The following is a 9,723-nucleotide window of genomic DNA, read 5'->3' on the forward strand; positions in this document are numbered from 1 at the left end:
ATTGTATGTGTTTAAATGCATTAGACCATTATGATTCTAAAATAAATACTCACTGGCTACCTTTGGAAAGTGTTAGGGAATTAAGTTAATATTCCAAAAACTGATGAATCAAAAGAAAGCATCAAGCAATACTTTGCCTCTCCTATACCAACTATACTTGAGGATAAGCAAATAGTTAGTGAGGAATAGTATATTTCTTTACAGAAGTATTCCAGTTTATAAATCAGGAAGGAATTACTGAATTGTATTATCATCAGTTTTGCAAACTCTGGTAAAATAATGAACGCAGAAAATGATCATTAATGGCTCCTAACATCACCAAAAGAGAGATAACCAGATATATGTCTCCTTCTGAAAGTAGATACCACCACTTATACAGAGAAGCTTGTGGATCACTCAGTTTCTAATAGATATGTAGAGGAACAAGAATCTCACTAAATGACAGTTTGAGGATGCAAAATCAAGAATGTGAAAATTCTACAGGACCAATGACCCAAGTTTTTCAACTAACAAATTGCAAAAAAAAAAAAAAAAAAAAAATGAGCGAGGAAGAAAGAGCCTATAAATTAAAAGAGAATTGAGAGACATATCAACCAATTGCAATAGACAAACTTTATTCTAATCTCGATTTGAACAATTGTTTAAAAAAAAGATTTCTAGCCTATCTGGGGAATTTGACCACCAATTAGCTGTTTGATGATATTAAGGAATTATTATTAATCTTACGACAACGGTAACATGATTACGTTGTCTTAAGAGAGTCCTTACCTTTTAGATACATACTAAAATTATGAATAAAATGATTCAATGTCCTGGATTTGCTTCAAAATGATCCATCTGCAAGTAGTAGCAGGGAGTTAAATAAAACAGGATTTGCCATGAGATGAAAGTTGTTCAACAGGTGATGAGAATATGGGTGTTCTTTACTGTTTTTTTTTTTCTCCTTTTTGTGTAAAGGTAATAAAAGTTTAAAATTCCAGAACAATCACAAATATCCAAATTATCCATCTTCGATTTAAAGGTATCTTATTTCTCTGAATTAAGGCTTGGAAGAAAACACCTGCTTTATAGCTAAATCAAGAAACACCTCATGTATTAATAGTTCCATGACCAACCATTAGAAAGGAGGGACAACATAATTTTAAAGGATCTTGGCAGAATTTCTTGTAAGAACAGAACTGTCTTTTATCAAGCAAAAAACCTTGATGAGCCATTTGGATAGAACAATGGTGGTAGTCTAGAAGAAAACAGTAGAAGAATGAGAAGAATAAATGCCTTTTTATTACTTTAAAAAATGAGAATTGGGACATGCACAGAAAGCTGAGAAGTGAATGGCCTCAGAAGGAAGGAGAGATCTAAGAAAGTACAGACAGTGAGGGAACCCAGCATCCTGGAAGGCAGTCTTTTCCATAAAGAAATTTTCCCCTTGGCACGTGACCAACAGCAACCCAGATGGAGGGGGCAGAGAAGGAGCAAGTGATGCTGCCCAAACCCGGGACCTATTCCCTCCACTGGGAGGTCAGTGCAAGCCAAGTTCCTGGTGGGGTCACACTGAGAACATTTGACAGGTGGTACCTCTATGACATGATCAGTCCAGAGTGACACTGATGGCTCAGCATGGATCTGATCGGCACCAGGTTCTTGTCTGTACTAAGTTGGTGAAGCCCTTCCAAGCCCAGGTGTGCTCCCTGTACATCATCCTCGGGGGGCTGCAGGACCAGCAGCACAGAGGCTCCGTGTTAAAGGCACTGGTGCTGAACTGTGTGGAGGGAATGGACCTGCCCTTGTGAGAACAAACCAAGCAGGAGCAGAGGCAGGACCAGCAGAAGAGGGAGGGCGGCCAGTAGGAAATGCAGCCCAGTAACACCCCCTACCTGCTTCTGAGGCCAAACCGTCCGAAGCTACAGGAGGGGCCCAGAGCAAAAGCTCTTCCCCAGCGACTGCCTTGTCTGGACCCTGAAAGCAGAGGGGCGGCTGGTTAATCCAGCCTCTTCCCCTAACATGGGTTTGCTCAGAAATGAAAACCCAGAAAACAGGCCCCAAATCCAACACTCCCTGCTCCCCCTCGCCACCCACCAGAGACTGCAGGTGGCCGAGCTCCAAGCTGCTGGGGCTGTGCCTTGTGTGGGGTCGTGGAGGGTTTCAGAAGGCCCTGGTGAATAAAGCCCCAGAGGGCATGACCTTGAAAGAAATTTTCAGTACTAGCTATGGCTGTGAGACTATGTAAAACAGGGATGGTTAAAATCCAATTTTGAATTATTTGCCGTGCATAAGGTGCCATGACCCCCCCAACCCTCCATTATTGCCAACCTTCAGCAAAAGCAAGGCTCATGCAGCCATATGTGAGTGGTTCTTGGAAAAGAACCAAAGGCAGCTGCTGTTTATGTTGAGCTGATATGGGCAGAAGAAAGAGACAACTGCAAAAGAGGAAATGTGTGGTTAGCAGATGCAGAAAACTGGAGCAACATATGACTGCGAGATATGGACACCCCTTAAGAATCCTCAGATATGGATGGAAAGCGTGGTGAGAAGCTTACAGGTAGAAGCTCGAGCCAGTTCATTTGACAATTAAAAAAATATAGAAACACATAATGAAGGATGCTTCCCCAAGGCTGGAAGATTTGGAAATAACCAAGAAACGACCACCGGAGGACAGTTAGAGGACAATGCAGACCACCATGTTCTGTAATCCCATGCTATTAATTCTGAAAAAGACCCAAGAGATCACCCAGAACAGCAGTTTTAAATCTCATCCACAAAGCCCTGGGTTTCTCATACGTGACTCAAGGGCTTCCAAACAGCCCGTCGGTTTGGGTCTGTCTTATTCCCTTCACACTGTCGTAACAAAACCCCATAGATTGGGTGACTTATAAACAACAGACACTTATTTCTCATAATTCTGGAAGTCGGGAAGTCAAAGATCAAGGCATCAATAGATTTGCTGTTGGGTGAGGGCCCACTTTCTGGTTCATAGATGGCACCTTCTTGCTGTGTCTTGACATGGTAGAAGGGGATCTCTCCAAGGCCTCTTTTATAATAAGGCTCCAATCCCTTGCATGAGATGCTCTCATGACCTAATCACCTCCCAAAGGCCCCGCCTCCTGCTACCACACTGGTAATTAGGTTTTAACACAGGAATTTTGGGCAGACACAAACATTCAGACCACATTGGGCACTTAATCCAATCCTCGCTTCATCCAGAAGAGTTGAATCTATATTACATCTTAAGATTCCACGTCAGACGTTGTCTTAAAAAAATATTTTTGCTGCTACAAAGAAGAAAGAAGCAATGATATCATCTAATCTCCTCGCAATACAGAGAGGCAAAGTTGAAGAATGCTAAGTAAGTTGCAACAATCACAGCAGAGTTGATAATAAAAGCCTGTTCTGATTTTCAGTCTGCTCATTCCTCCTTCTCAGCTTTGAGACTGCCAAAGGTACCAACAGAAAACAGATGTACACTAACAGTTAGAATGGCTTCTGCAGTATTATGGGTTCTCATCAAACAGAAGTCACCATTGTCCAGATATCAGGAGTCTTCTCACTGCCATAACCAGGTAGTAGAAAAAGGCTTACAGGCCAGAGGAAACTCCTGCCCTCTTTCTGCCTGCTGCAAATATCTATTCTAATACAGGTTCAAGGCTCTGAAGAAAGTTGGAGGCCGACAGAAAAGTCCCCAACATTTTCTTAACCTATCCTCCTGACAAGGGCTCCAAGGATGTCTTGTTTCCACTCCACGAGGCAGTCTGAACTGCCTTCCCTTACATTCCCGCAATTTGTATCTAACAGAGTCAACCACCATCTCTCTACCAAATTGTATCTTCTAAACCAAAAATTAAATTGTAGGAAAGTTCCAGGCATTATGGAAAGAAGACTGGATTGAGAACCAAAAGACTTGGGTCAACGAGACAGCTCTGCCAAATCGCTGTGTGACCGGAAGTAAGTTGATTAACTGTGGGTTTCAGTTTCTTCATCTGTAAAATGGTTACAATAACACTTACCTCATAGTGTTATTGTATGAGGAGCAAATGAAGTAAGTCACTTAAAACAACTACCCCAGGACATGGGAGTCATTCTGTAAACACTGGTTGATTTTTTTCACATTCTAGTTCAACCTCACAAAGAAGTACTACAGTACTTGCTCGGCAGTCTATCTTTGGTACTCAGCTAAAGCGAGGAGACTGGCAGCAGCCAAAGGGCTGTGAAGAGGGATTTCTTGTTTGTGACTGAATTCTGGATGTGTTTCCTAAGATGCTGATGTGTCCACACTAAAAGGCAAATATGTTCGCCAGTTTCCCTCCAGAACATACAATCTGAAGAAAAAGGCAGAGTTGTTATGTGGTCAGAGTTGACTGTCCGCCCAGACCACTCTTCCTCTGCTGGTCTCTTGTGGTCCAGGGAAAATGTTGGCATCCCAGAAAATATGTCATTCTGTTGGTTTAAGCCTGGAGAGTGAGTCAGCCATACAGTAAGTGCCTCATGAAGCAGGTGAATCCAACTACCTCTAAAGGAAATTAAGCTCTCTTCCTTCCCATAAGACATTTTAGAACAGTAGACCATCAATTTCACACGGCAGCAGCAAATCCATACTCTTATCTTCCCCTTTCACCAGGAACCATTATAGGGCTCTTCCTCAATTGCATATTCCCAATCAGGCCACTTACCTAATTCAAATAACAGATGCAATCCCTAGCAATGAAAAAACTGCCCCATCTTCCTCGTGATGCATGCCCAATTGTCCAGTAGCCATTCTATAACCTTACACACAGTCCTCTATCCTGTCCTCAGATGACAGCCATCCTTTCTCATCACAAACTCTACTCTGAATAAACCAAAGGTTTGATTTTCATATATTGGGTTTTTTTTTTTTAACTGTTTCATCCAATTTGCAACCATAAAAGCAAACTTAATATACAAGCACAAGCTCAGGGAAAAAGAAATTTGCACGTAAGTTGAAATACACTTATTATATCAATCAGCAACTGTCACAATAATGCTGAGTAACAAGCCAACCTAGAACTCAGTGACTATAGCATAAGGCTCTGTGATATGCTCTGGATCTGTGTCCCCATCCAGATCTCATGTTCAATTGTAATCCCCAATGTTAGAGATGGGGCCTGGTATTAGGCAATTAGATCAGTTTCTAATAGTTTAGCATCATCCCCCTAGTGCTGTTCTCATGACAGAGTTCTCATAAAATCTGGTTGTTTAAAAGTGTATAGGCTGAGCGCAGCGGCTCACACCTGTAATCCCAGCACTTTGGGAGGCCGAGGCAGGTGAATCACAAGGTCAGGAGATCGAGACCATCCTGGCAAACACAGTGAAACCCCGTCTCTACTAAAAATACAAAAATTAGCTGGGGTGTGGTGGCACACGCCTGTAGTCCCAGCTACTTGGGAGGCTGAGGCAGGAGAATCGCTTGAACCCAGGAGACGGAGGTTGCAGTGAGCTGAGATTGCACCACTGCACTCCAGTCTGGACAAAGAGCAACACTCAGTCTCTAAATAAATAAATAAATAAATAAATAAATAAATAAATAAAATAAAAAATTTTTTAAAGTATATAGCATCTCCTCCCTCTCTTTCTCCTGCCCTGGCCATGTGAAGATGTGCCTGCTTCCCTTTCACCTTCTGCCATGATTGTAAGTTTCCTGAGGACTCCCCAGCCATGCCTCCTGTATCGCCTATGGAACCATGACCCAGTAAAATCTCTTTTCTTTATAAGTTACCCAGTCTCAGGTATTTCTTTACAGTAGTATGAGAAAAGACTAATACACTCTTCCTTAGGCTGCAAGTCAGCTGGAATAACTCTATTCCACAAGTGGTCATTCTGGACCCTTTACTAGAGCGACGGTTGCTCGTATCAAGGGAAGAAGCTGAAGGCTTCCAGAGGTTCATGTGGACACATGCAAAGCATCTTAAGGCCTGGAATCAGAACTCACACACTGTCACTTCCTATGTATTCCATTAGCCATAGCAAATCACAATGCCAACTCCACATCAGTAGAGTGGGGAAATATACTCCTCCCATGGAGGTAGTGGGGATAAAGAAAGTAAATATTTGCCAAACAATTATCTAATCTACAACACCTATGTACGCATCAGCTAGTTACTCCTTATACACTAAACATTTCCCTGCAACTCAATATTTATGTCTTTCTTGCCAGATATTGCCAGAGTTAGAAGTTACATAACACAATACGTCTATGGATAGGGAAGCTGGATCTACAACAAAACCTTCATGAGGTCTACCCATCATTGCCTACTCAGCATCAGGTAAGAGAAATGAGATAATAAACAGATATCAGAACATTAGGTAAGAGATAAGCCTTTCTTCTGCTTCTATGTAGCAGTCACTAGAAATAGATGCATTTATAATAGATGTGTAATTCAAACACACACACATACACAAACCACAGACATTTTTGCAAATTTGGCAGTGCCATGGGGAACCTCCAGCTTGTGGTTTGGCCTTTCATGTGGAGTTTCACTTGAGTATTTGCTTTGGAATTTGATAAACACAGCTATTCACAGGGCTATCATCACATGGTATATTTGCTACCACAGAAACACAGAACGTCTTCTAAAGGAACAGCCCCTATTCATCCTGTAAGCTGAATTCCTGCCATTTCCCAAAGATCCCACAAAATGACTCCACAGGTTCCTACTTCATGGTAATTTGGAATAGGGGGTAATGCATTTGTTTTCCACAAATCCTCTTTTGCCTCTTTCCTCTGGCAGAATTACCTTCATCATGCTTTATTTTAAAACATAAAAAAAAAAATCAAGAAGTAGGGAAAGTAGTCTCATTTTAACAATTGAAAAGTGGGAGTGGGCAGGGATGAAGTTCTGGCTAGGGTGGTTTTCCGGACCCTCCTATTTTCCTAACAAGGTCTAGGAAAAAGAATTAACAAGCTGGCACAACATTATCTTCAGAACTTCTTCACCTGCAATTTAACTTTTTATTGTTATGATGAAGGACAAATCTTTTTATCCCTTCTATGTGTCCAGGATTTAAACTAAGAGAAATTTAGTGGGAGACCTAGTAGAAAATTAAACACCAATCTAAAAGTCCCAGAAGAAGGGACCACACAAAGTAGCAGAGAGTGGCCACCTCTGTAATCAGGCAAATGTGGGTTTGAATCCAGACTCGGCTCCTTCCTCTGTCATCAGGCAAAATTGCTTAATGAAACACTGCTTAAGTTACTTATTGCTGCATAACAAACCACCTCAAAACTCAGTAATTTAAAACAACCATCTTACCATAGTCATGGTTTTGCAGAGTCTAGAATTAGGGCAGTGCACAGCAGGGACAGATTATCTCTGCTCTACAATGTCTGTGGCCTCAAATAGAGTAGTACTGAGAACTGAAAATGACTAGGATGGCTCCACTCTGTTCATATGCTTGGGACCCACATTTTAACCGACAGTCACAGTTTTGTGAGGGGATTGGGGGCAGGTTTTTTCCCCAGTTTCTAATGAAGCTAGAATGTGTCCAGGATGACTTGTAGGCTAAGATGACTGATGAGCTAGTGCTGGCTGGGTATAGATCTCCGTCTGTCTCTCTGTCTTCCTCTGCCCCCTCCCCAGGTAGCCTCTCCACATGGCTAGCCTGGGCTTCCTCAAAGCATAACAGTCTCAGGGTACTTGAAATTCTCACATGGCAGCTAGAACTAAAGCAAAAGCTTCCAGGCCTCTTAAAAACTAGATCTAGAACATGCGATGTCCCTTCCACCACAGGCTGTTGGTCAAGTCAGCCACAAGGGCCAACTCAGAGTCAAAGGAGGGGAGAAAACACCCATTCTTAACGGAAAAGTGGCAAAGAATTTGCAGCCATTTTAATCCACCCCAGACTCAGTTTCCTCATTTGTGGAAAACAAGGCCACAAAAAAACTATTTTATATGACTGTTTTGAGGATTAAAGGTATATAACATATCTGACATTTAGTTAGCATTGTAAGCAGTAGCCTTTATTAATGACAGTTTGTTTGAACATGAGAACATCTACAATTCCAAGATCAGACCTTCACCTTACCACTATGAAAGGAATGAGAGAACAAAAATTTCCAAGGATGTCAAGATATATCTAAGATAAAATATGATGTATAATAGATGTCCGTATTCTCTTATTTCCTATTGATTTGCTCCGTGTTATCTGTCTTATATTGCTTTCACGGCTCAGGTGAATCTAATATCCATTCCTAAAGGTGGAACAGGCCACCGTTATGGTGAACTGTTCAGAAATATGAGGGTAGATGAGGAATGTCCTGGTTGTGAGAGCAGATGCATAGACAGGAGTTCTATTGTTGAAAATGGCCCACGTATGTCAAGCCCTCTTCAACAGGCAATCAAAGCAACCTTCTGCACAGCCACACCCCTACATGATGGGTGGACAAAGAACCCTTCAGATGCCTCTGGACTTTTGACCAGCAACCAAAAGTCTTAGAGAATAGGACTCCAGTTGGAATCCCAGCTCTGGCCCTTGCCACATGAGCCAAGTTCCTTAGCTCTCTGCACCTCTATTTCTTTCACACAGGAGTGTACAGTGTGTGGTAAGACACACGGAAGATGCCCAAAGTCCCTTCTGTCAGGAGCTAGCACTGTTAGTGGATACAATACTCAGCGTCCCTGATTTTTGCATCCATTACTTTAAACTTCCCACCTGCACAAGTGCACGCATATTGGTAGAACACGTGACTTATGCTTGGGTTGGAGAATTAACTTAGTTCGTGGTAACCAAAGAAACTGAGACTCTACAGGGAAGGGGGCAGCCCAGAGCCCCAGGACCCATTCAGAAAGCTGGGAGCTCTTCCGTTGCTACAAAAGCCTTTTCTGAACAGTACATTTGGTTTCTGGCCTCTCACCAAGGGGGCAGGATGCTTTCTCAGGGAGTTGATGTCTATCACTGCCTTTCTAGGGCCTCAAAGTGCTGCAGTCTGGCTTCTACCCCCATGAATCCATCAGAACAGCTCTGTGGAGGGCCACCATGGACATTCATATTCACAAAGACAGCGGACTCTTTCTTCTCCTGCTTGATGCTGTGTGGCTGCATTTGGCACTGTTGGCTTCTTTTTTGAAGCACTCTCTTCTCAGCTTCAAGCCGTCTGTTTTTTCGTACCAGCCCATTCTTCTCATCCTCTTCACAGGTTCATCCTCCTCCACCTGCCAGTCAAATTTTGGAGTTTCTCAAACTTTGGTGCTGGCTCTTCTCTTCTCACTCATACTCTGTCTCCTGACAGCCTCTCTTAGAACTGTCCCTCAATCACCTGATGAAAGCACAAAAATGTATATCTCCAGACCAGGCCTCTCCCACAGACAACTCCTGAGAGGTATCTCCATGGTACCCTAAACCCAAAATGTCCAAAGCTGAACCCAAGATTTACCCCCACCAAGGATGGTCTTCCTCTAAGGTATCATTTCTCCATTTATGAAACCATCTATACAGTTTCTCAAGCCAGAAAACTAAGTCATCCTTCATAGATTTCCTTTCCTCTTCCCTATCCTGTTATCTATCAGTTTATCTCATTCTCTATTATCCTCTCATTGAGACCATTGTAATAGACTAGTAGCAATGACACCTCACGCAATTTTTTTGTGTTTTTTTCTGTTTGTTTGTTTGTTTCTCTCTCACGCGCAGGCTGGAGTGCAGGGGCACAGTCATAGCTCACTGCAGCCTCAAATTCCTGGGATCTAGCCATCTTCCCACCTCAGCCTCTTGAGTAGC

General features: G+C 42.5%; 1 pseudogene; it reads left to right on the forward strand.

Moving 5' to 3' along the window:
- Nucleotides 1–1,479: 1,479 nt before the first annotated feature.
- LOC126936853 (CST complex subunit TEN1-like) lies at nucleotides 1,480–1,847 on the forward strand (annotated as a pseudogene).
- Nucleotides 1,848–9,723: the final 7,876 nt, after the last annotated feature.

Source organism: Macaca thibetana, chromosome 15, assembly GCF_024542745.1.
Source record: "Macaca thibetana thibetana isolate TM-01 chromosome 15, ASM2454274v1, whole genome shotgun sequence".
Classification (NCBI taxonomy): domain Eukaryota; kingdom Metazoa; phylum Chordata; class Mammalia; order Primates; family Cercopithecidae; genus Macaca; species Macaca thibetana.